Genomic DNA, 27496 nt, shown 5'->3' with positions numbered 1-27496 from the left:
ATTTGTACATATGTTGCCACCAAAATTCTCAAAACATTTTCTTTTTATTTGAGCCCTTGATTTCAGCTCCTCTCTTTTCCCTCCTTCCCCGTCCTCCCACCCGAGTTAGGGTTTTTCGTCCTCATCTTCTACTTTTATTTCTAAGAGGCAAACACATGAATAAAAACCAAAGTAGTTTCTGCATTGAAATCAGAAAGCAGGGTAGTGATGTAAAACACCACGTTTATTCTTAAGCCCAATGTCCTAGATTCCTGCAGAAATCCCATAGGGTTTGTCCCTAAAACCAAACTCACTGCCATCCAGTCCAGACCGGCTCAGAGCGATCATTTAGGATAGGGTAGAGCTGCCCTGGACTGTATCTCTTTAGAGGAGTAGAAAGCTTCATCTTTCTCCTGAGGAGTGGCTAGTGGTTTCAAACTGCTGACCTTGTGGTTAGCAAACCAAAGCATAACCTATGACACCACCAGTCTCCTAAAAAGAGCCCTCACGATACGGTGATTAAGTGCTTGGCTTACAGTCGAAAGGTGGCCATTCAAAGCTACCAGCCACTATGCAGGGGAGGGCACAGCCCTCTGCTTCCACAAAGCGGCACAGCCTGGGCACTGGCGTCAGTTCTGGTCGGTCCTGTGAGGGTCACTAGGAGCCAGCATCACCTCAAGTTTGTTTGTTTGGGGTTTGGGTTTTGCTCAGTCCTCTAAAGGAAGACATTACTGACACCTGACTCATCTCCTTCCAAGGCAGAGCAAGTTTAACCTTTCAAGATAAAGTGCATCTGATGCCCCAGCCTAAGCTAAGTGCTCGTTAACTGCATTACTCATTCCAGCGCTGCCTTAGCCTAATAAATCAGACCTGACTATTTGCTTTCCTGCTGTCATTAGACAAGATTTGACTAGATGAGTTCTACAAACATGTTGAACCATAAATCTGGCTAGTCTGATCAGTGGGCCAATTCTGCTTGTGGAAAAAGACGAGAATTCTTCCCACACAACTTAAAACATCCGCTGTCCCCAGAATGGCTGCAAGAGCAGCAGTGACCACAACAGCTGCTATTTGCTGAGCACATCCCCAGTCCCTCGACTCATGCACTGTGTGCGCAGTCGTTCAAATCATCTTCACAGCAAGACGGTGGGGACTTGATCCCATCAGCAGTCTGTCAACCACAGTCATTGGCTTGGAAAGGTTGCCCACAGAACACTCAGACAAGATTCGGGCCTGGCCAACACCCTGAGTTTAGCCTTGAGATACCCTGAGCAGGGAACCCTGCCACTCCGTGCCAGGCCTCCAGCCCACAGCAAGAACCATGAGCTACGAAACCGGTGTGGTTTCAAGCCAATAAATTCAAAGCAATTTGTTACACAGCAACATTAAACTAATATGGGAAGGCCCTGATCTATTCCAACCACAACTCTGTCCTAAGTCAGTGCTGACATAAGTTGTGTGTCTCACTTTTTAATTTATGTGTTATTAACTTTCGTCATTATTGCCTCTTATGATCAGTACGCATATAATTTCAATTTGGTTTGTCTGTAAGGCTAGAAAATGCATCCATATAAACTCACAGATGTATTTAAACACCGATGTATACAGTACAAGCTACTGGTAATAAGATATCAAGCAAAACAAGAAACCCAGACAACTGTGAAGTGTGGTTTGCTGTAATTCCAATATGTTTTTCAGTCAGGGACTTCCTATATATCAGTTTTTCCCAGAACAACTCCATAAGGGAAATTCATTCAGGATCTAAATGGAATGATCTCTTCCGTTAAATGAGTGAAGAACTATTAACAGCAGTATTCTACCTCAGGTTGATTTCAATGCCGCCTTCACATTATAAATACTTGCCCATGTAAATAAATAGTCTTTTACAAGAACTTAAGTAGCTAGATGTTTGCATTATATGAAGACCCAATCATTGATTCAATCACGTCCCCACTGCTGGGAATTTGGGAGGCTCCCCATGTTTTACTGCTCTAGATATCATTTCTCCATCTAGAATGGTAAGAAAAGTAATATTAAGGAGCCCGGGTGGCATAGTGGTTACAAGTTGGGCTGTGATCCGTAAAATCAGCAGTTTGAAACCACTGGTCACTATGTGGGAGCAAGACGAGGCTTTCGACTCCCATAAACAGTGACAGTCTTGGAAACCACAGGGACAGTTCTCCCTGTCCTATAGGGTCACTGTGAGTTGGCATGGACTCAATGGCAGTGAGTTTGATTTTGCTCTTTTCCATAGTGCTTCTGCAGGTAGGTGCTTGGATCTAGGCTGGATCTCTGCCAGCTGCTATGCCACTCATGCACGTGGGGGAGTGCGTGGGGAGTCAGCCAGGTCTATGTCTGGAGGCTGGGGTCTTCTAAAACTCTGAAAATCTACCATGATCAAGTTCACTCTGTATAGCACTCTCACATAGAAACTCACAGTGCCTTTAGTTTCTGATGATCATTTGGCATTGATCATCAATTCACTCAGTACAAGAACCGAGGCATCACCAAGCACATGTTGGTTACGGGTGCACCCATCTCCTTCCCCTCAAAATATTTTCTGGGAGCTTCTGGTTGCTCCCAGACGTATTCTGTGCCTACACCAACATTCAAGTGCTCATGAGCAGTAAGTAGATACCCAGTGAAATTAATTAAGCATGACAATGGCTCTGAATTTAATTAAGCATTACAATTGCTCTCCAATGCTAGATATTGGGAGATGTCCTTTAATTGCAACTTAACAAAATGATGGCTTAATAAAGGCTTAATGGCTCGAAGTGAGACCAATGAGTTAAAAAACAAATGGGGTGGGGCCGAGGGAACAACACAATGATAGTTCAAAGGATGGCCTTTTTATATACAAAATCAAGTCAGCCAAGACATTCACAGGTGAAGGATGAGACAGAGATGAAGTCTTCTCCTACATGACCCTCCTCAATCAAAAGAGTTAGCCCTGGCAGTTTGGGTTCACATTCACAATCTCATTTGCGATTTCTGTTTGCAAAGGATTTGTACATTTGTTTTAGATTTATAGTTGCATGAGAGCCATGGGCTTAAGGAGTTTATACCTAGCTTTATGTTTCCACATATTTAAATAACAGAGTCGTAAGGGTAATTGAAGTGAACACTGGCCATCCTCATGAATATTCTCCCTTTCAAAGGTTCTGTTCCTTGCTCGGGCAAGAGCAAGCAACGCTGCCGCGAGCTTCCTAACTATATCGAAACCACCAAAGCGAAGGCGGGCACACAGGGCTGCCAGACGCGCTCTTTAAACACCCAACTCCACACTGGGCAAGGGCTCAGGCACGGGGAGAGCTTGGCTCACCAGGGGCTCTACACCTGAAAAGAAGGTCTGCTTGTTTGCATGTCTGCTTTGTAAATATTGTCCCGGGTTGGGCAGGAAGGGACGAGTTTCAAAAACACCCATAATCATCTTCTTCTGTGTATTTCTTTGGCTGTGGAGCTGACTCGCAGGGTGCAAACAGTCCTCAGCAGCCTTGTCAGGGAGTGAAACACTTCTGCAGGCTTGGTGTGCTCTCTCAAGCACCAGCTGAATTTTATCGGTGGAAGGACCCTGTGTCTTGAGCTGTTTGCACAGACACTACACTTCTCTTCCATGAGGTGTCGAGCGCTCAGGGGAGGTACAGGGTCTCCTGGTGCTGGCTAATGCATAGAGATCCTGGAGGACACAGTAGAACTGCCCCCTGTGGGTTTCTGAGACTGTAAGTCTTTACGGAAGTAGAAAGCCTCATCTTTCTCCTGCCAAACAACTGGTGGTTTCGAAAACAATGACCTGCTGGTGAGCAGCGCACAGTGTCTGGATTTGTGCTTGCAAGATGCATGCAGTTCTGGGCAGTCATGATGGTTGGCCCTCAGCCTTATACAAGAGTGCTTCAAAAAATTCATGGGAAAAAGGAACGGAAACATAATGCAGTTTTTCTACGAACTTTTTGAAGCCCTCTCTAGGACCAGAGATTCAGACATAGGATTCTTCCCGGGTCAACGATGAGCTGAAGCCTTGCCAACAAAAACTAAAGCAACAACCAAATCCTTCCCTACATTGCCCTTCTCCTGGCCACCTGGTTTAGCTTCCATGATGAGAATTTCATCTTCGCTTGCTGTTGAACTGAAAGACAAGCTTGGTCTTTGCCAATAAAGGAGATCCGTTTGCCCCAACAGCAGGATCTTCCCCCAGAGGTTTGGAAAGGTTGACCTGACTTAGTGGAACCTCAAGTTATCCCCCAGCAAGGAAACATGGGCCCCAAACATATCCTCTCCTGCCTGGGAACCTCCTTTGGGCATCTGGGGTCACGGATGAAGGGGATAGCATCCCACCCAAGCGTTCCATCTCTCAGTGGGGTTCCAAGTGCGCTCTGCCTGTGCAGTGACATCATTTACCCCAAAAAGGCACCAACAAGGGGCAGCATCTTCTGCCTTAAGACGCAAATGACTGGAATCAGGGTACTTTAGAACTGAAAAGGCACCGTGAGTCCCACTGATGTATTGTCGAGTTGGGACCATGAAGGTCCAAAGGTAGCCACTTGCCCACAGCAGAAAACAAGTCAGACCTACGTCTGGGGTCACATAGAGACCTGAGTTCAAGCAGCAGACTCTTCCCGGCCCTCCTTCTCCGAGCTGTGCTTTGGGGCTTAACCTCCCTGGACATCTTTGTTTCTCAACCATGAAATCTGGGGACCTAGAAGCAGCATGGCGGGGCTGTGGAGAGGTCTGAGTGAGCTCCGGGAGGTGAACCCCCATCACTGTCCCTGGTCTACGGTACGTATTCAAGAGATGACAGTCACAATGGTCCTGCTCGCTGCCTTGCCTCCTGTCCCAGGGACTTTCCATGACAATATACTGCGTCTTGATTTGATCTTTCCTGATCCAGTGCCCGCGGGGCTCGGGTGGCGTAGTGGCTTACGAGTTGGGTTGCTAACCGCAGGTTCATCAGTTCTAAACCATCAGCCACTCCATCTCTGTGGGAGAAAGCTGAGGCTCTCTCCTCCCAGAAAAAGTCAAAGTCCTGGAAATCCACAGGGGTGTTTCTCACCTGTCCTGGAGAGAGGATCGCGATGACTCAGAATTGACTCAATGTCAGTGAATCCGGTTTGGTTTGGACCAAACCCCTAAGAATTTAGGTCAAAAATGACCTAAGTTTCAACATCTCGACAGAAGGACATGATCCCTGATGTGCAGTGGGTTAACTGTGGGCTGGTAATTGCCGTTTGAGCCATTTGCACCCACAGCCGCTCTGCAGAACAAAGAGAAGGCTGGCTCTCTGCTCAGTAAAGGTGCGCAGCTCTGGAAACCCAAATGAGCAGCTCTGCTTGGCTCTCTAGGGTCCCTGTGAGCTGGAATCAACTCGATGGCAGTGAGTTTGCTTGTTTGTTTGTTTGTTTTTGAGAAGGGTAGATGCCTCATCATTGGCTGCCTCATCGTTAGATGGCCACGTGATCCGCCATCCAAGCCCAGCCTCACCCCAGGGAAGAATACTGCTTCCATGACCTTCCTCATTGCCAATGAGGGCAACACAGCCATCCCATGGTCCCAGGGGAAGGAGCCACCAGGGCATAGTGGCGATGTGTTGAGCTGCTAACTGCAAGGTCAGTTGTTCTAAATTACCCGTTGGTCCACCGGAGAATGGGGCTTTTGACTCTCCTAAAGAGCTACAGGCTCAGAACCTCACCGGGGCAGTTCTACCCTGTCCCACAGGGTCACTAGGAGTCAGCATGGGCTCGATGGCAGTGAGAAGCCTGGTCTCAAGGGAACTTCTGGCCACAGTGGGAGGAACCTGGTACCCTTACACTGGGCACGAGAGGTGAGGCAGAAGCCCCTGACTTCCCTATGGGAACACATGTGAGAGGGCTTCCAAGGAATTCATGGAGACTGGGGTAGTAAAAGATAACAGAATTTTCCCACGAAGTTTCTGAACAGCCCCCAACCCAGATCCCCCACCCCAACTCCCTTGGTCAGAATGGACATTTGGGATAGAACGCGGTTCACGAGTTAGCATAGGACGTATGTGCTCACTGAGGGCTCTTGGAAGCATCAGTACAGAACCAAGCCGACCCAAACCCACAGCCACCGGGTCGATTCCGCCGCACAGCCACGCTGGACGGCAGAGTGGAACTGCTCCTTCGGTTGCTGAGGCGGTAAACCCTTGTGGGAGCGACAACACCTAGGTCTGCCTCGGGAGGCAGCGGATGCGGAGGTGGGGGCGGGGGGGAGGGGGGGGTCAGACTGCTGAGTCCAAACCTTCACCCAGAACAGCGGCGTTCAAACATGGCCCGAGAAGACCTGCACGTCGGACAATGGCGTCCTGGCCCTGGCTGGGACTGTCAATCCCTGACTTGCTGCACCTGCTTTTCATTTTATCATTTCCTTTTTTTTTTTTAACTTCATCTCTTCCACTGCCTCTTTGCCTACACGGGGCCGTTAAGAGCCCATCTGAGAGTCTCTCCATCATCCTCCCCGGCCCAGAAAAGCACAAGGTTGGCCAGAGAATGTTTTGAAAATGATGATCCCCTGAGCTGGCAGAGAACCACTTTCCTCAGAGTCCGTGTCCCCAGGGCCACACACAATGAGGTAGGGCCCCTCGGCTCCCAAACGGGGAAACAATACTTCCTGTTCTTCTAAGGCACCCAAAGGGCAATGTGCTGAGACTGCCCTGGAGCACTAACCCTGCTCACAAGCTGCTGCCGATCTGAGCGAGTACTGAACCAGAAGCCCCGCCCCACCATTTTGCACACAGGTAACACAGGCCAAAAGAGGTCCAGTCCTGGCTTAAGCACACACAGCAGGCCAGCAGCAGAGTACTGACCCTAATAACTTGGACCTCTGACTTCCAAGTTATTCCTCGCCCAGTCACATCCCAGGCGGGGCAAGTGAACACCAGAGAAACCTTCCAGGGAGCAAATCTTGATCACCCCAAGATGGAGAGAAAAGCAGACAGGCGTGACCCGAATCACGGCAGAGGCGGATGCTGAGACGATGGGTAAGGGTGAGCACCTGTTTGCAGAACTGGGACTCAGATCAGGCCTGAGCGATGTCTCCCACCGATCCGAAAACCCCCTTTATAACAAGCCTATTGTTTAAAAAGCAAGGGTGATACACCCAATGTTCTTGCTCCTGAACCAAGTACTAAAATATCCCCAATATGACCAAAGATAATTTTTTAAAGCCAGTATCCTTGCTAATCTAATCTACTAGAACATGAACTTGTTTGTGAATTTTGACAGAGCGCAAGTTTCTTTATAAATGGTTTATCAGGCACCCCCTCACAAAACGTAACTATAACAAGCATTTAATGGAAAGAAAGCCTGGAATTAGAAAGGAGTGCCCCAGTCAGATGACACTAAAATCAAAGCTTTTCTAGGGTGTCTGAAAGGAGATTTGCCCCAGATTAAATGCACGGCTTCAGCCCCTGGTCAGTGAGCTTTGCAGCTCTGGGGAGACACGAAAAAACATCACCTTCAGTGTTGGGCTCCCCCATTCATTCCGCAAGGCACCGATCCTACACTAGGCCCTGAGGTGCATCCCTAAGCAAGAATGGTGTTTGCTCCCACAGCACTCAGAGGTAGAGGTGGGGCAAGACCGAGAAGAGCGGAGGCTGGGGGGTGGGGGCGGGGAGGCAGTTACTTCTTCGATGTAGCATTCCCTCCAGAAGCCAATGCAAGTTCACTGCCGTTGAGTTGATGCCAACTCACAGTGATGCTATAGGACAGAGGAGAACTACCCCTGTGAGGTTCTGGGAGGAGTGAAAAGCCCGTCTTTCCCCAACAGAACAGCTGGTGGTTCTGAAGTGCTGACCCTGAGAACCGAATCGCAACCCAGTTCGTAACCACTACGCCACCAGCCCTTACAGAGTGTGAATGATCTGCACTCAACTAGTAACCTAAAAGAGGAGCCCTGGTCTGCTAACCACAAGGTTGATGGTTCCATCCCACCAACTGCTCCCAGGGAGACTGCTAAGGCGGTCTGCTCCTGTGACGATGTACCACCTAGGGAACCCACAGGGGCAGTTCTTCTCTCCCCTGGAGAGTCTCTATGAACCCAAAGCTCTTTGATGGCAGTGGGTTTTTAACCTACAGGTTGGTGGGTTCAACTCACCCCAGGGTGGCGAGGCGGAGAGGTTCGGAGGACCGCACCTGGGAAGATGACAGCCGAGAAAAACCTGTGGGGCGGGGCTACTCTGTGCTATTCTGTGGCACGTGGGGCCCCGGGGGTCCCATCAACTCGACGGTCATGGGTTTGATTTGGTTTGGTTTCTCCTTCCATGTAGGTGCACCACACTGTGAATAAACTTTGCACCAAGTCCTGTTTTGGGGGAGAGACTACATCGGACAGCTCAGAATTGTGACTTCCTCCCGAGCAGGCCTCCCCCATCTGGGACATGTGTGGGAGCCTCGGTGGGTGGTCTCCCACAGGCCTTGACTCCCCAAGAGGAACACAGCAGAGGCCTCTAGGGAGGAAGTAGCTCACTAGCTAGCTCTCTACCCAACCAGGGATACCCCAGGGACTGCCCCCAGCTCTCGAGTCCACTTACAGAGCTCTCTGCCTGATGTTCACTTGGAGCAGAACTGCCGGCTGGCTGGCCAGAGCCGTCTGGGAGACATATGCCGCCTGGTCAGCTGAGATGGAATCTCTACAGGCTGCCCAGATGGTCAGATCAAATGCCTGGCTGCGTTCCTGCCATGCTGGGCTGACGGCATTCCTGACATCCCTCTACTCTTGACTGGATCAAATAAGCTTTTACTGGCAGCACAAACCAGCAGATAAAGGGAAGATTGTTCAGTGAAATGATGCTTGGGTAACAGGTGAGTAAATTGAGTGGAAAAGAGAGTTAGAATCTCCCCAACCACCGTGAACTAAAATAAAGTCCAGGCCGGCCGATCAAAGCGTTTAACATCCATGCGTGGGACCACCGGAAGGCTCTAGAAGAAATTAGAATGGAAATGATCCATGGAGGGAACTACGAGGAAATGGTTCACCTGTTTTACAAAATGTCAACAACAACAGCAGAGTACGAGAGTGCGAGAAGCATGCGACTATGTGAAGAGATGAAGTTCCATTGATAGGGAAATACGAGAAGGCTTCCAAGAGCCTGTGGGCTCTTCCTCGGGCCCTGCCTTGTGCACCTTCCCTGGGCAGCTCTCATTCCACATCTCCTCTCTCACCACACTCAGTTCCTTGAGATGGAATGGTCCGCCAACAGTCCACCTGTGCCTCCTTCACCCTTCTCGAGGGAAAAGCGTCCTCTAATGTCCAGACAAATTCTTAGGATACTTTATAAGGCTCGAGTCAAGGATCAATTCCCCCAGGAATCATTGTGCTCTCTTCTCTCTTGTGCCCTCTCTGGTCCTTGTTAATAACCGCATTATTAATACCATGACATTCCTATCCATTGATAATTAGGTTGAGTGTAATTATTCGTGATTATTCTTCCAGTGACTCATGCTTTCTTGTTCTCTGTGGTTCACACAATCATCCCTCATCCTGGATCATAAGCGTCGGGAGCCGCCATGATTTAGTGGGTTTTGAATCCTCCGTGTCCGGTACAGAGTGACGGATTAATAAGCATTTGCTGAAGCATTGAGTTAAGCAAACATAGTCTCGCTCATGGTTTTACTGATTCTCCTAGCACTGGCTCAGAGCCTCCAGCCCCGGTGTCTTTTTAGTAAGCAGATCAGACTGGTAAATGGCATTAGGGGTTCCTCATCCCCATGGGTGGGACTTGAGCCTGGAGGGACCAGAAGCCCTGGAGTAGAGGCATCACTTCCAGAAATGTTCCATCTCCTCATTCATTTCCTGCAGTCCCTTGGCTGAGGGCACCTTGGATGTCAAGTTCTAAGTCACAACTACCCAGGACCTGCATTCATGGTCTGGATTCCACTGCGGCCCCCTTACTGCTCTGTGTGCATTCAGCCAAGAGAAGTGAACCCAAAACGCTGCTGAAAGCTCTTGCTAAGTTCCATTTAGATGTGGTTTTAAAGGTCTGTCGTGTTTTTTTTCTTTAAAGCACTTCCTTAGGGAAATATTTTTTTGGTCCAAACTGTATATATAAGTACAATAATAAATTTCAAAGTGCATCAAAAACCATTCTGCACCTTATCCTCCATTAGAGAGAATAACTGAAATCCCTGCAGCAATGAAAATTAACTGGGGGCGGGTGGGGGGAGTAGTTGGGGCATTTCAAGAAGTCAAGAATAAAGTAACTCCCTGTGGAAGGGTGCAAGATTTCCTGCTTGATCATGTCCTTGTCTCCACCCCCACCCACCCACCGTACTTCTCCAGTCCAAACCTTCCCAGCTCTCATTATGCAAAAGCATACACTATCATGCAAATTAGGAACATGTGACCCAGAGACACGCAGTGAGCTCCTGCTATTGGAGAAAAAACAAAAGCATCGATTGGCTTGCTGAACCCCATGGGGTTGCTGAAAACTTTCTATGCGTGGATAGATGATAGATAGATTGATAGATAGATAGATAGATAGATAGATAGATAGATAGATAGATAGCTGCAAAGTGTGATATAATAAGGTTGGTCTGCATCTTGTCTACATTCAAATGGGATGTCAGTGTGAAATATACACTGGTTTCAAAGACTTCATATGACAAAAAGAATGCAAATCATCTCATGAATACTTCTCTCTTGCTTTCTCGCTGAAATGGCATTGTTAGAATTCATAAAGGGCATTGCTAGAATTGTCAGATAAAGGGCATTGTTAGAATTCAGGTCACCTGTTTTTTTTTTAATGGGGCTGCTGGAAGGAAAAGAAGGCTGCACCTGTGGCTCATCTTACGTGTCTATTGGCCAACGCTGCTCTCACCTGCCAGCTCTGGGAAGGCAGGGAGTGACTCTGCCCGGGGTCTCCATGCTGCCTCCCCAGGGCCTGTTCCGCCCCCGGGCACCATCAGGTGGCTGCAGTGACTCGGAGGAATAAGGGGCTGACTGAGACAGGCATGCACAGGAAGGCCTTCTGGGAGAGAAGACAGGCGTATGGAGGTGGGTCCAGCAGGTGTGTAACCTCGCTCTTCTGTTGAGATAGGAGAGGGAGCCTGGTGACACAAGGAATAAAAATCTCTGTCTCTAATCAAAAGGTTGGCGGTTCGAACCCACCCAGGGGCCCCACAGGGGAAAGACTTGGCGACCTGGAAACTCTTCAGTCTATGGCACAGTTCTGCTCGGCAACGTCGGATCACTGCATCGGAACAGCCTGATGACACCCCAAGAAGAGCCTGAGGTGAGTCAAACTGTACTTGGGGCCAGTTCAGGAGCTCAGGCAAGGGCATCAAGTGGCACTCCCATTTGTTTTCCATTCTAGGCGACAGATCAACTTTTACCGCAGAACTGCCGTCAGCTCTCTCCCCCAGCCGTACTCTCCCCACGCTTGGAAAGGAAGGTAGGGTCCTCGGAAAAAGAGGAAGCCCCTTGATGACATAGACTGACCGCCCGGCGGCAACACTGGGCTCCCCAGACACTTGGGAGGATGGCGTAGTGCTGGGCGCTGCCTCACTCCGTGGTTCTCACCAGCACCTAGCAACGCTAGCATTGGATGGCAAAGCCCCAGGGCTTGGTGACCTCTCTCCCTGCTCTGGTCAACTGATGGGCACTCTTAGATTTGCCTGATGACTGAGAAGAGTGCTGGACACAGGGGTGGCCCTGAGAGGCGAACTGTGGATGGGTTCAGCTTGTCCGAACTGCCTGGGTGTCTAGTGACAATGGCAGAGAAGAGATGGACACTCCGGGAGTTCAGCTGAGTTAAAAAAAAAAAAAGTCTCCATTAAGTGGTGGTGTGGGGGGGGAAATCCCACCTTGAAGGGGATCAGCATCCTTCAGGCAACTGCCCCCTCCTTTCCGAAGTTGACTCTTCCTAAAACCCGGTTCTTCTTCCCACTCGCCTTCCCTCACCTGTGCTGCAGGTCAGGTAAACAAGACCGGTTAGGAATTTCCCTGAGAATTTATGGAGCAAAACCACTCAGCCAAGATGTTATTTGCACAAAGGCCTCCGACCCCAGCTCTGAGCCAGGGTATGGAAAACAAGACATGAGTCCACCTCAAAGGATAGTATAAGATCGGGGGGACTCAAGATGGTCAGTCCCAGAACGATTTTCTTCAAAGACTTGGACCTTGACCTGCAGAAGGACCAGACTTCAGGCTGGTAACAACTCGGGCCACAAAATCCCTGAAACATTTCCAAGTTGATGCTCTCCCCATTGCCTTTGTTGTCTCGGAACTCGCTTTGGACAGAGCAGTCCTCCTTATGGGCAATGGGTCTTTGCTGAATCCTGGCAACCACATCCCCTCCTAAGCTGGCTTTCTGCAATGCCCTTCATGCCCACAGCATCACTCTCCGGAGGGAGGAAGCCAGCCCAGCAATATGCCACCAGGAGCAATGAGCTACTATCCTCCTCATCGATTCCAATCCACCTCAAATTCACCCAGATTAAAATCCCAACTCCTGACTCAGTACCAATGCCACCTGGCCCCACCTTGATGACCTCATTCCGAGGGAACTCCTGGCCCTTCCCTAAATGTGCATTCTCAAGATTCTCCGCATTTAGTTCAGGTGAGTCCTCTCCCCTCTCTGGCCAGCAAGTTGTACTTTCCTTCAGGACCTGCGCCTCCACAACTGTCTTTCCCTTGTAGAGTTACATATCATCTCTCTGCTTCTCTACGTAGATGGTTGGGTTCACACTAGCTGAACAGCTGTCTGTCTCTGTCTCTCCCAGTAGACCAGGAGCTTCTCCACTGCAGGAAGACGCACTGGACTCATTTCTGAATCCCACGTGTCCAGCTAGAATTGATGGGTTCACGGTGAGTGCATTTGACTGTACTTCCTCTTCACAGGCACCACGCCGTCCCTCGAAACACGCTTGCCCAACGTGGAAGCATTGAGCGTGTCAGTCAGTATGAAGAGCATGTGCTTGTGGACTCACACGAGCTCACCAGATCCCAGGTCCGGTGTCCACACCTCGAGCCCAGTGACGTAAGGTGAGACCCTAGTGAGTCCCGGGACCTCACAAAGTCTTCATGAGGAGGAGAGGCGATGCCACGGAGCTCAGAGGACTCAATGGGCTGACGTGAAGCTTTTGTACAAAGTGACTAACTTTAGTAAGTGCTTGATAAACCCTGGATATCAATAATAATGCCAGGAATAGCCATGGGGCCACAGGAGTCCGAAGCCCCAAGAAGGAGACTGGCAGGCTCCAGTTGCATTACTGGATGACTGTCTTGTGTCATCATTTCCCAGAACAGATACCCAAGAGTCAGCATCCAATTCGCCCTGCCAGCCATGTATGCACCGGGAGTGGCAGGGGTTCTGGCATAGGACTCAATCATTTTTGTATTCAATAAATGCTTATGTACCTATGATGGCGGTCCCAGGAGTCCCAGAGTGATGAAAACAGCTGGGCATTTCATGACTAGCCATAAGGTTGGCAGCTCAAATCCTTGAGGTGCCTCCAAAGACCTACCTGGCCTTGAGTTTCTGAAGGTTTATGGCCTGGAACCCCCTAGGGAGCAGCCCAGCTGTGCAGCACGCCGGGTGGATCAGCAGGAGGTGGAATCAACTCCACAGTGACTGACAGCCAACGAAGCAGATCCTTAAGCTGTGGAAATAGTTCGCTCTTGGCTACTACGCAAGAGGTAGGTGGTTCAAAGCCACCCTGCAGCGCCACGGAAGAAAGGCTTGGTGATTCGCTTCTGTAAAGACCACAGTTAAGAAGACCTCACACAGCAGTTTGACCGTGGAGCAGACAGGGACACTGTGCGTCTCAGTCAACTTGGCAGCATTGAGTTAGGGTTTGGTTTTACTATGATGGCCAGGCCCTGGGAGTAAAACACCAGGACAGAGAGTCTGCCTTTGGGCCTAGGTGGCGGTCCTGTCCCAGATGAAGACTGGCTCTCTGTCACATTGGGAAGTGGCCGAGAGGGCAGCCAGCCTGTACCCCACACTGGAGGGAACCAGGCTCCTGCACTACGTTTCCAGGATGGCCAGCAGAAGGTCCTCCGTGGACCCAGCAGGCACCATTCAAACGGGGCTCTTCCTGCTCTCTCTTCTCCTGACCTTGGAGAGATGGGGTCCTCAAACCACCTCAACGGAACAGAGGCTCAAGTTCATGCTCACTGAGCAGGAGTCAGTAGGAGCATCAACTTTTTCTTTTTTTTAAAAACATTTTATTAGGGGCTCATACAACTGTTATCGCAATCCATACACACATCAATTGTGTAAAGCGCATTTGTACATCGTTTCTCAAAACATTTTCTCTCCACTTAAACCCCCGACATTAGGTCCTCATTTTTCCCCTCCCTCCCCGCTCCCCACTCCCTCATGAGCCCTTGATAGTTTATAAATTGGTATTTTGTCATATCTTGCCCTGTCCGATGTCTCCCTTCACCCACTTTTCGGTTGTCTGTCCCACAGGGAGGAGGTCACATATAGTTCCTTGTAATTGGTTCCCTCTTTCCTACCCATTCTCCCTTTACCCTCCCTGTTTCGCCACTCACACCACTGGTCCTGTAGGGCTCATCCGCCCTGGATTCCCTGTATTTTCAGTTCCTATCTGTACCAGTGTACATCCTCTGGTCTAGCCAGACTTGCAAGGTTGAATTCAAGTCATGGTAGTGGGAGTGGGGAGGAAACCTTTAGGAACTAGAGGAAAGTTGTATTTCTCATCGTTGTTACATCGCACCCTGACTGGCTCGTCTCCTCCCCGAGACCCGTCTGCAAGGGGATCTCCAGTGGCCTACTAATGGGCTTTGGATCTCCACTCCGCACTCCCCCCATCATTCACTATGGTAAGATTTTTTTTGTTCTGATGATGCCTTATACCTGATCCCTTCGACACCTTGTGGTGGAGCATCAACTTTTTCCATAGGTAAACATAGCTCAGAGTATGCAGGACTAACTGTATATGGAAAGGGTTAAAGTGAAAGGAAAAAAAGGGACCTCGTACCAAGAGTAACCCGAACAGCGTGGTCTTGGTACAACGATGGATAGACAGGCCAACGGATTAGAACAGAGAACCCGGAAATACATCCAAGCACCTACAGACACCTGATCTTTGATAAAGGACTAAAATACATGAAGTGGGGGAGAGGTGGTCTTTTTAAAAAATGGTGCTGGGAAAATTGGATCTCCACCTGTAAAGATGAAACAGGATCCATACATCCATTACCATGTAATCAAGATGGATTAAAGACCTACATAGAAACCCTAGAACCATAGCGATAATAAATGGGGGAAAAAAAGACAAACTTATGGACCTTAATACAAGGCATAAATATACTATCAAACAATATGAAAAATACCCACCCTATGAAAGACCAAACAGAGATCTAAAAGTATGGCATTTACGTACATCAAAGGACTTCATCTAAAGAGTAAAAAGAGAGCTCACAGAGTGGGGAAAAATTGGGGGCAATGATAGATAAAAGAAAATGTTAATTTCAAAAATCTACAGAATGCCACAACACCTTCAATAAGAAAAACACAAATAACCCAATCAAAATATGGGCACAAGGCATGAATAGACAATCTACTAAAGATGGGAGGAGGCCAATAATCATAAGAAGAAATGCTCATATTCTCAGTTATACGAGAAATATAAATTAAAATAACAATGAAATACCACCTCACACTAACACTTAGCAAAACTAAAGCAGAAACCAGCACACGGAGACAATAAATAAACACTGACGAGGATGTGGGGAGATTGGCACACTCCCACGTTGCTGGGGGCATCGCAGCATTGTACAGCCACCACACAAAACAGTCTGGCACTTTCTTAAACAACTGTGCACAGACATGCTATACAATCCTTCAGACTCTCTACTTGGGAGACCCTAAAGAAATTAAATACCAAAAAAAAGGACAGATAGGCGCACACCCATGTTTACATAGCAATCCCTATAACAACAAAAAAGAAGGAAACGATAAAAAAAGCAATCCGTGTGGAGGAAAGGATCAATAAACTCTGGTACATGCACACATGGGATATTATGCAGCCATGGAAAACAATGATGAGTTGTCAAACACCTCCTGTCATGGACCAATTGGGAAGACATTACGCTCAACAAAGCTAAATCTCATGAAGATAAAATATTCCATGATACCATTCCTATAAAGCAGTGGTTCTCAACCTTCCTCATGCCGCCAGCCTTTACTACATACAGTTCCTGTGTTGTGGTGACCCCTAACCATAAAATTATTTTTGTTGCTACTTCATCACTGTCATTTTGCTATTGTGATGAATCGGGTGACCCCTGTGAAAGGGTCCTTCAACACCCCCCCCAAGGGGTCGCGACCCACAGGTTGAGAACAGCTGGTATAAAGGAAAAGGGGTTTTCACACCAAAGGAAAAGACTTTGAAGACTATGGGGAGGCCCGGGACAGGGGGAGGGGGGGGCAGGGAGGGGGGGAAGATGGTAAGAGACGAAGGAGAAAGAACTGGTTTAGAAGTGCTACAGGGGCTCTGTCACTGCTCTGAGGGAAGGGCTCTGTAACCGCATACACTACGTTTTTCTTTGTATGCGCTATAGCTCACAAATGAAAGGGAAATAATGTTAATGATAAAAATGATTTAAAATTTTAAAAGACAAATCACAGCCCTCAGAAGCCTCCAGATTACTTACCCATCAGATCTAAACACTGGTCTGAGTGGTTACAAAAGAAGGAAATGTAACGGTGAAGCTCACTTCAATTCTTCTGTGATGCGTGAGCTACTTTCAAACAACAAACCGAACTGAAAAACGGTCCTCCTCGGAAGATCCCAGGATGTGTTTACGTGTTACCATTGGTCACCAAGTTACTCGGTGACTTGAAAATTTAAACCAGCTTCCAGCTCTCCGGCTCAGCCACCTGGAAAGCTCATGCATTTCAACACAACCCACAAGTTGATGTGGTCAAGAGGGCTCTCTGGGTCGCTTCGAAGCTGGGGACCACAAAGACAGTGCCCACGTTAGGGATGCCTTCCCACTTTTACAAAATCATTGGCACATAGAGGAACACGTGCATGCCGAAAGGCCAAAACCAGACCCTGCACTGCTTTCTCTTTCACCACCAGGGACTGACTGCAGAAACCGGAGGACTTCCAGAACTTGTGACAAAATCGCAGAAATGGTGACAGTTCAGCCCATCGGAATCTGCAAACCATTTCACCCCTGTGTTGGTTCGTGGCCGTCAGGTCAGGGCAGCTCACGGGGCCTTAGGTACCAGAGAAGGCAGGAAATGTCGCCCGATTCCACACCACCTTCACGGTCCGACGGTCTACTGCAGGACACCACTCCCTCAAAAGGGAGAAGGAAAGAGAGGCTCACTCTGACACTCCTCGCTCCCCTCCCCTGTCCACATTCCATGAGAGCCCTACACTCCCAATTCCGAGGGGAGGCACCTCTCCGCCCGCTTATTTGCCAGGTAGCTGTCCCCCATCTCTGCATCCGCTGAAGAGGAAAAGAAACAGAAATAACACCCTCTTGCCACAGCTTTTACTTTCAACCAGAATAAACCCTAAGAGAAATCAAACCCTAACCAGTGACCCCAGTGAGTCAAGCCACAGCTACGCTGTGCCTTACCTGAGTGCACTGCGCTCCGATGGGCTGACCCTGGCTATGTCTGCAGAAACTGAGCATGCCCCAGGGTGGCCCCAAACGTTCCTACCTGAGCAGCAAGCTCAGACCGGTAGTGCCACCCAGGAGCCCCCAGACAAAACCCCGGGCCGGGGGCGATATTTGCCATGGCCGAGACAAGGATGAGACAAGGAGAGCACTCACATGGGCTGCAGAATGAGACGGGCATGTCAAAAAATAGAAAGTGGTCAAAAGGATATGTTAGTGTGATATTTAAAGAAACCATAATTCATGCCAAAAACCTATACTGAACCAACTATCCACGAGGTGAATATAAACACGAGGTCAGTATTTCTTTCTTTGGCCTCCTGCTCCGAGATCTCCACGCCCACCCTCCACCTGCATAAGAGCTCAGGCTCCTCCCAGAGAGAAAGGCCCGCGCGTCGCTGCTGCAGGAAGGGAAGAGGCTCAGAGGGACGCGCCCGCACAGCTCGGCCACGTGGGTGAAAAGCGACCTTTTGCTGAGTATATGGAAATGGATCTGAGACATATGGATCGGATTCCTCTGGACATAAACAGACGTGGAGAGGAAAGGAAAAGTACTTAGGCATGACGCCTGGGGTTTGTTTAAGCTCAAACCTTCGGAAAAGTAGCTTCAGTGTGCCGGCAACACAGTCAGCTTTGAAGTAAGATGTCATAGAAAGAAAGAAAAAAAATTGTTTAAAAAAGTTTGTTTTCATGGTTTGCCCAAACCTCTTCCCCGCCCCTCACTCGCTCCTCTCTTGGGCAGGAGAGAGCAGCTTGGGTGCCTGGGCGGCTCTGGAGACCCAGGACTCAGGGAAGATGCCCGTGGGGAGTCTGCAGCAGCTCGAGGAGGTCAAGTGGGCCCCAGGGCCCCACCACACAGCTCAGACAAGGGCCCTGTGATAAGGGCAGATGCGAAGCACAGTGGACCGGGAAGTAGACAATCCCCGAGGGTGCTGCTCCCGTCACCAGCTGGACAGCCTGGGACCTCCGTGTCCTCATCTCCCAAGGGGACACGCATCGCCCCTTGGGCGAGGAGGTCATGAGAGCACACAGGGAGCGAGAGGCCCGGGCAGCAGGCCCACCTCGCAGGCTTACCCTGCCCACCCTCCCACCCACCCCCAGACAGCTCGATGGCCCCAATGCGTGGTCACTTGTGACCAGCCCAAGCTCAGTGTGTGAGCAGCAGCGGAGGAAGGACAAGTTGAACCCCCTGGTTTGAGAGTGAAGTCCTCGGTGCAGGACATGCCCATTTCGATGGCAGCCCTTAACCAGGGGACATTTGCCCCCCTCTCAGCCCCCACCACACTATTATCTGTGCCCCCATGAGGCTGCTGAGCATCCCTAGGACACCCCGGCCTTTGGCTAAAACTGCTCAGTTCACCAAGGGGTTTGCTTTGGGAGGCTCAGCAGGATGAACTAGTCCCCAAGGAATTGCAGGTGCCTAGTCTGGCAGGGGGTGGAGACCAATCCCCCCCTCTACCTTGGTCGGGGTTCTGCCAATTTTCTAAATGCTTTAGGTCTCACATGTCTTGTGTTCATCATCTTAAATAATGCCTATCATTTATCTTTTTTTTTTCATGTCTTACTTACACTATCCTAGGGAGGGTAGGGGATGGAGAGGAAAAAATGAGGAGCTGATACCAAGGGTTCAGGTAGAAAGAAAAAGTTTTGAGACTAATGATGGCAACAAATGTACAAATGTGATTGACACAATGGATGGATGGATGGATGGATGGATTGTGATAAGAGTTGTATGAGCCCCCAATAAAATGATCTAAATAATAATAATTCCTGTAATTAGGTTTTCAGAGCTGGTTCCGTACCCAGGATGGGCACTGCAGATCTTGGTGAGGATGGGGTAGGGCTGCCTTTGGGGGTTGGGTAGCAATTTCCTCCCGGATGAGAGATGAGAGTACCGTGTAAGGCACACAGAAGCCACCTCCATGGGCTGCAGTTGTCCCTCCACCATCCTGGGCTCAGAAAGTACAGCCTCTCTGTTCCCACCCACCACATCCTCTTCAAAGGCCACTTTCAAAACCACCTGCGCTCACACGTTTGGCACCCAGGGAAAGAGACACCAGATGCTGGATGGAATTTGCCCAGTCTTCTCACTCATGGCTGTGGAGCCATCCCCGCTCAAGGTGATGCCAGAGGACAGGGTGGAGCTGCCCTGGTGGGTTTCTGAGAGTGTTGCTCTTTATGGGCGTAGAAAGCACTGTCTTTCTCTGCCCGAGGAGCGGCTGGTGGTTTCGAACCGCTGACCTTGTGGTTAGCAGGGGTGGCGGTGAGTTGGAATTGACTCATGGCAGCACCTGGTTAGTTGCTGGGACCATTGTTTGGGCGTCAGCTCCAGCTTGAGCTCTCTAGACCAGCCCTCAGTCTCGTGTTTCTCCCAGAGAATCAGGGATTTGTTAGAAAGGGATTAGCACACACAGGATAACTCAGGATTTATTTCACTGAAAATAGTTGACCCCCAACCCAGGGACCTAGCCCCAAAGGGCAGAGCATATGTTTTTTTCTAACCCACACACAATAAAACTAAGATAACACTATTAATATGGGTGTCAGAAATGAGATTAAATCCCCCAGGGCAGAGGTCTTCAGGACCCTAGGTCTGTAGAAATCCAACCCCAACTGCTATCATAAACACATGTTTATGATTAAAGTCTTTTTTTCTTCATTTCTTATTTTTCTTTTTTTAATCGTTTTATTAGGGCTCATACAACTCTTATCAGAGGTTAAAGTCATTTTTAAGCCACTAGTCTAGGGGACTCAAGTCCCTCACAGACCTACAAGCTGCACAATAGGGCTCTTGCTTCGGCAGGGGTAGTCCAAGGTCCAGGGTGGCAAGGGACTTCACACACCTGTGGCAGGGAAGGAGTTTTGTGCACCTGAGAAGTTTGCAGAAGGTGAGATGTCTAGACCTGTTTGTGCTTCCAGACTGATACCCGTGTATAGAATGGCTTCTGGACTCTGTTCCCTAAGTCTCGTTCTCTAAGTCTCACGTGTGTCTGACCAGAGCACCCTTGACAATTCTCAGTAATCTTCTCCTTCCAGGGACCCTCTCTGACTGAGTTAATGGTCTCTTCCTTACCTAGCTGTGCCTGCCCACCCTAACCCCGCATGACTCCTGACTGATCTGTCTCCCTGAACGTCCTTGTCTCTGGAGGGTCCTTATGGACACAACTCCTAACTTAGGTGTCCGTCTCCCCACCAGGCTGTCAGCTCCTCAAGGGCAGGGACCACATGCCCCACTCTGCTTCCCCCAGGGCTGCCGGGGCTGTCCAAGGATCTGAAACATAAAAGAAGGCTCTCTTTTCTGCTTCAGGGTGTGGTGGTGGATGATAGAACCCACGTTCCCACCAGCACCTTGAACTTGAACTAATAACCAGAATGCATTGTGATAACCAGCTCATCCCACAGAAACGCCACAGGGAGATAACTGTGCTTAAAATGACATTTTTGAGCTTAAAAAAAAAAAAAGGCTGCAGTCTCAAGTAGGCTTGTTTGAATGATATAAACATACATTTTTTGTGTGTCTGGAACCCAAGTTCAATGAAATTCCCCAAGTATCTCTTAATGCCATCGAAATTACACTCTGATTCCTCAACCAGGCAAAGATAAGTCACCATTTGCACAATGGCCTTGCACTTAAAAGTAGCTCCTCCCAGGGAACATCAGGAAATTGATTATGGCTGGGAAAGAAGGAAACTTCAAGGAACTCGAGATATTTAGTCTACAGATAAGAGGGTTTAAGAGTGACAGCATTTGTCTCCAAGAAGTAGAAGGGTCATTGGAGGGTCATTAGGAGAGCGCAGGCCAGCTGGGTCCCGTCTGTGTGAACCACAGACACGGGCAGCTTGCACCCCCGAGGGACAGACTTCCACAAAGGCAGCAGCGGTCTCCACTCTTGCAGCTCGAAGGGCTGGCGCTGCCCTGCCAGCAACCCCGGAACCATATTGGATATGCAGCGCCTCAGGCTCCACCTCAAACCTGGCTGATCAGAACATGCATTTTAACAAGCACCCTGTGGTCAGTTGCATATTAACGTTAACGAAGCACTGGTGTATCATAAAACCCAAACCAAGCTCACTGCCATGGTTTCCCACTCAGAGCAGCCCTGCAGGACAGGGCAGAACTGCCCCTGTGGGCTTTCAAGACTATAACTCTTCATGGGAGTCGAAAGCCTCGTCTTTCTCCCATAGAGTGGGTTGGTGGTTTCAAACTGCTGACCTTGTAGTTAGCAGCCTGACACAGCTACACCACCAGGGCTTCCTGGCATAGCCTAAGCCCTTCATTGTACAGTGATGAACCTAATCAGAGAGCAGAGAAGCCAGAGAACCTGCCCAAGGTCGCATGGTGAGACCAGGTAGGGAAGAGAATCACACAATTGGCCATCATCTTCAAATCCATTTCCCAAGGACCACTCTGTCGTGCCCACCTGTGAGGGGCAGAGCCACAGAAAAGGATGCCTGTCTTCTCCACCACTGCCTTTGCCTCAGACCCAGGGCTGTTCCCAAGCACAAAGATCAAGGCCATCAGCATGAACTCCCGGCCCCAGAGAGGTCTAACAGGCAGCAGGATCTGACTGGCATGGATGTTCATACATCAGGAAGACCAGCCCTCTAGAGGTGCCTTCCCTGGAACAGCGGATGCCTCAGAGCTAAACTCTCCCTTGGGCAACTCAGAGAATGACAGAAATAGGGTCCATGTATGTCAAACTCAAGGTGGACTAAATGTGCCACAAAGCTGCCTTGGCTGAAGATTCAAGAACTCCACAGTAGTTTTCCATTGCAAAGAGCCCGACTGTCCGACCGGGGTTGAAGCTCACTCACCTGCAGGAAGTGGGAAGGGGAACTTGGGATTCCCGGAGCCACGCTGAGCCTACAAAGGAGGCCCTGGGAAAGGACAGCAGAGGGAAGGTGGAGTGGCAGCATCTCTCCCGGCTAGATGGGATGTGTCTTTCCTGCAGGGCTTTTAACCTGTTCTTTCCAGCACAGTCGTGGCCAATGGAGTGAAGGCCAGGGCAAAGGGGAATTTTCAAAATGTGGGTGCCTAGAACAATAGCCAGTTCGGGGGACAATATCAGCCTAGAAAAAATAATCTCCTTCTTAAAAAACAAGGGCAGTATGCTCGTTGCATAGCAACCCAGCCTCTTGGCTGACCGAGTTGAAGCATTGGGGCCCTGCTCAAAGATGGCAGCTGACTGCACCACTGTGAATATAGGTCACTCTCTAGGGCTTGGGCAATAGGCCAATGTCTTGCGTGAGGCTCCGGAAAGGGCTCACCAGGCCTCTTCAGAGTCTCCCACTTCAGGGCTTCCACCCATAATCTTTCCCCTTCTGGTTATCATTCCAGGAAGCCACAGTTCACAAATTCTGATACATCTCCATTTTGCTTTGTCAGCGCACACCGGTTCAAAGACCGGGTTCACTGGCACGAAGGGAAAGAAGCCGGAAGCACATCTATATTTAATGACATCTCTCGGCAAGCAGGCTCTCTTCTGAAGAACCATGTTTGAATGAAGTCTGGCACCAGAGCAGACGGGCACGACAAGGCTGGGGAGCTAGGAGAAAGGCTAGGATGGCCTCCAGAGAGACTGGGCTGGGTCAATAATCCTCCCTGAGCCTCCCCTGTTTTGCAAAGTTCCCAGGTGCCAGGCTCTTGGGAGGAGAAGGTCAGGCCTAGCTGAGCAGCTGGCAGGATAGAAGAAAGAAACTTGGCAGAGCCGTGTCCAGTGTCTCCCTCACCCACCCCAGTGCCCACTGCCACTCCCATCCTCCCATCAACCTAACAGACCCGAGAGAGGAAGAATATGACCCGATCCCATGCACCATCAAAGAACCTGGCACTGGCTCCACCTGATGGTCAAAACCCAGCAATATGGAGAGAGCTGACGCAGGACCCAGATACAATCAAGCATCAGGGGTTTGCCATCAGGTAGAAAGAAATATTCAGGTGACGGCTGAGACTTTTCCTAGATAGGGGTGCAGCCAAACATTGTTCCCTTGTGGGAACCCAATCCATATGCCTGCAGTTCTCCATCGAGACTGAGCTGCCAATGCAAACTGCATAGATCCCATCAGATAGTGCAGAGACTGCAGACACCTGAGGAGGGACTGAGAGAGGTCACTTAGCGGCAGGCTTCAAAGGAGGCTGACGAGAGTAAGTGAATTCACCCTTCTCATCCCATCACTGTTAAGTGCTGCTCTTGTCATTTGATCCCTCTGTCCCAGGCACTGCATTGCTAGCACCATGCGCCAGGACCGAGGAAGGGTTCCCTAGACACCACTCCCATCTGTTCGTCCCCTCTTTGGCCCTGCACTCCCACACTGGTCTGAAGCAAGACAGGGTTCTCACCAGGAAGACGTGTGCTGGAAACTGGAACCTGCGTGGGGGTCCAGAGAAAAGAGCCAGGACTTTGGGGTCGGCCAGGGGTGGTGTCCACTTGTTCCATTCTCATCCCGAGGTCGATGTGAGTCGCAAAAGGACTTCCACATCCGCAGACTGCAGCCTCCTTCACCGCTCCTTGCAGGTGGAGAGAGCTAGGATCCTTTCTGGCCGACTACGGAGAGAAAAGAAGAAGCTGAGAGCCCCAGGATGGCGTAGCAGCAAAAAGCGTCACGCCTGCAGCTTCTCTCTCCTTTCTCTTCTGCGTACTCTCTTCGCTGCCCTCTCATTGTCTGGAGAAGAATTTTATCGGAGAAATCAGGCACCCCGAAACGTCATTATCCCAATTTCCATGACACATGACACGGCCTACCAGTAGTTTCTATCCGACAAAACCCAATTTCCACTCTGACACTGCCATCAACAGCAGATGCCACAGGACCAATGAAGAGTCCCTTAAATCCAGCACAAGGAAGAGACCCTTAAATCCAGCTGAAACCAAGCACCCGTTCCAGGCTCCTGGCAAACAGGGTCCTGGTCAAGGTCTCTGAGCTCGGCACAGCACAGCACAGAAGAGTAGGGGGGGTCCTGCCTGGCCTCTGCAGAGCTCCCCGGGCCCGGGTCTGTCGCAGCACAGTTACTGCCATGTCACCCTGGAGGAAACCACACAGAGGGCCATTAAGGCCAGGCCCCATGCAGGCCCTGGAGTGTCTCAGTTCAGCAAAAGGGCACGAAGCACCCCACCCTGCCCCCCCGGAGGTCCTACATCCTCTGAGGAGAAGGAATAGGAAAAATTGAGGATGATGATGATATATTTTTAAATAGCTTACTTTTATCTTTCCTCCAAATGGGTTTGGTGGGAAAATCGGCAGCTGATGTGTCTCACACAAGAATCCTTCCATGTCTCTTTAAATGAGGCTTGGGACCTTTTTCTTCAATTCTGTCAACAGGCTCCCAAATGTGGGAAGGAGCTGGCGCTGGAATATCAAACACAAGCAAGGTTAGGAGAGTGCACAGAGAGTTTAGTGAATACAACTAAAAAAACTGTGTCTTTAGAATACACCTGTATTCACTGCTATTTCAGGAGCATTCTCTGGGCTCAGCACTGAGCTAAGTGTTTCCATTGTGTCACTTGATTCTCATAGCAACAAGGTAGACTGTGTTATTCTCATTTTCTCCATAAGGAAGCATCCTAGAGATTATGTGACTTCCAAAATCACACCTGCTGTCTCAAGGGGAGAGGAAGGGAGAAAGGTAGGGTGGGAGTTTTGCTGTAAAAAAAAAATTCTCAGTGGGCCACCTCAGTCATGAACAGGATCAGACCCTCCAAATTTCTTGCAGTTTTAAAACAAAGGCAGGTGCACACTTCGGCAGAGGTGGGGATTATGAAATGAAAAGCCTCATCCAATGTCATTCCTTTCCAGGGACGGTGATTTTTATTTGGTGCACAGATTTAAGCCCTATGGATTCTTCAAGCTTCTCCCAGCCTGTTTCCAGGCAACCTGCTCTGTTAGGCACTAAGAGGGAGCTCTGTAAGTTGGTTATGTACTTTGGGGAAAGCAATGAGGATCTGAAAACCGCACAACTGTTTGTACAAATGCATTCAAACCTTCTCTACAAATTTGTCCTATTTGATTTCTTCTCCGTGCTGCTGCTCTAACGATGAGGTCACTATATTCTCCCAATACCATGTTCGCTAAATTATTTCATCAAACAGAATATATGATCAGATGCACCGAACAGAAGGCAGTCTCCACTGGATGTGGAATTATTTCGCTACCTTGGTTGGACTCTCAGAGGTGGCACAATCATAATACCTCTCAGGGGTCCCACCCACCCACCTCGTGGGGGCCCCGGGAGGCGGGGCGGGGAAAGCAGCAGAAAGGATGTGATTAACGGCAGGCTGATCAAGGATCTCCGTCACAGACCAAACACTTTGCCAAGTGTTTCCTACCACATCGGGACAAAAGGCCGAGGACCCCAGCGGACTAGTAAGCCCCCCTCTTCGTTTCCTATGTCCCAGCTCCGTGGTCCCAGAGCAAAGCGGCCAACTTCCCCCAGACCCAGGGCCACAGGCAGACCTGGAACGAAGGAAGCGTCTGGGAGCTGTCCATGGTGGCGCCGCGCCTGGGCACGCAGAGCCGCCGGCTCCCCGCCCCGGGGCGCGCCCGGGATCGCTCTCCAAGTCACCGGAGGAGAAACGCACTCCTGGGCTAACCACCTCCGGGATGGGGCTGCAGCCAGGCCCTGGCGCACATATCAAAAGATTTATTTTAAATGAAGTTCTTACCTGAGGGATGCGTTGGCTGCACGAAAAGAGGACTCCGGACCTCAAACTCTGGCTGCTGGCGGTGCGCCTGGGACGACTGTCGTGGCCGACTCTCCTTGTCTATGAGACGTCCCTAAAATCCAGTCTGAGGATCACTGGCGCATCGCGCTCCGGAGCACACACGTCCCGTGGAGTCCACTCCAAAATGTCACTGTCCTTCGCTTCCGGAGCGGAGAGAGCTGGAGCCACAACTCTGACCTGCGCTCTTCTGGGTCCCTGCCTTTGCCTATATGAGACCCTTTCTGGATCCGACGTCCTTTAAGAAAAACCCTCTTCCAGCGCTTCAGGTTTGGAATCTTGGTCGAAACACCTGCTTTTGCCCTTGGAGAATCATCCGAAAGCCGACTGCCTCCGCCCGGCCCGGCGCCAGAGCGTCGCTGGGTACCCAGAGCTGTTTGGGAATGCGCGAGCCACCGGGCAGCAACGGGAGGCGGAGGCGCGAACCAGAAGGAAGACCGCGCCGTGCCGGGAAGCCGCCGCAGGCGCGCGGACCTGTTGCCAGGCGCACGCCCACAAGTGCACGGCGTGCACGGGCCTCCCATCAGCTGGGCTCGGCGACCTGGCCCTCTGCTGCGTAAATCCCCGTCGGCCAGACACTATCGGGCCGCCAGCTCCCCCTCCCGCCCCTACGCGCCATCCAGAAGGGGATGGTCTACGGAAAGCAAGGTTCGCGCTCTGGGAACGCCGGCGCGCCCCCCACACACAACACACCCCAACACACCTCCGGAACCTTCCGCCCGAAAGAGTATCTCAGAGATCTGCCGCGCAAGACAGGTTGGACGGACAGAGAGAAGTGGTGACGGTTCGTGTTTTCCCCGTGCACCGTGGAGCCAGGGGACCCGGCTCGTCCCTCCCCTCGGAGCCTCGGGCTGTCAGCGCAGCCCTGGGCGCGTCCGCCTCGGCCCTCTTACCTCGCGGTCCGTGGTCCAGGCAGAGCCACGCTTCGCGGGGCAGGAGCTCACAGCTCTCCGGAGGATCTGATCGCGCACCGAACTGGCGCCGCCGCGAGCTCCCGGGCGTGGGCAATCCAGGGAGCAAGCAGCTCGTCTGGGATTTCGGGGTCCCGCCGCCTCCAATGCACGGCTGCTGACGCCCCCTGAGACGCTCGTGCAAGCCGGGATCAGGGCGACTGCAGGGCGCTGCGCTCTACTCGCGCGCTGCCCGGCGGCCCGCCGGAGCCGCCCCTTTTATAGCGGCTCC

The 27496-nt window shown here is 50.4% G+C and overlaps 1 protein-coding gene across 3 annotated transcripts in view; it reads right to left on the bottom strand.

The window, feature by feature from the left end:
- LOC101644790 (cell migration inducing hyaluronidase 1) overlaps positions 1-27264 on the bottom strand; it is a 163953-nt gene extending 136689 nt beyond the window's left edge. For all 3 annotated transcript variants that reach the window (XM_030884489.2, XM_045286392.1, XM_045286393.1), the window contains exon 1: positions 27208-27264. The gene's annotated coding sequence lies outside the window, so the exon portion shown is untranslated. The remainder of the gene's footprint in view (positions 1-27207) is intronic.
- Between the last annotated feature and the right edge of the window lie 232 nt (positions 27265-27496).

The sequence above is a fragment of the Echinops telfairi genome, unplaced genomic scaffold (assembly GCF_000313985.2).
Source record: "Echinops telfairi isolate 266 unplaced genomic scaffold, ASM31398v2 ScPeMD7_7;HRSCAF=31, whole genome shotgun sequence".
Taxonomy (NCBI): Eukaryota; Metazoa; Chordata; class Mammalia; order Afrosoricida; family Tenrecidae; genus Echinops; species Echinops telfairi.
Note: the sequence above shows the minus strand (reverse complement) of the source record. Positions and strands in the feature narration are given on the sequence as shown.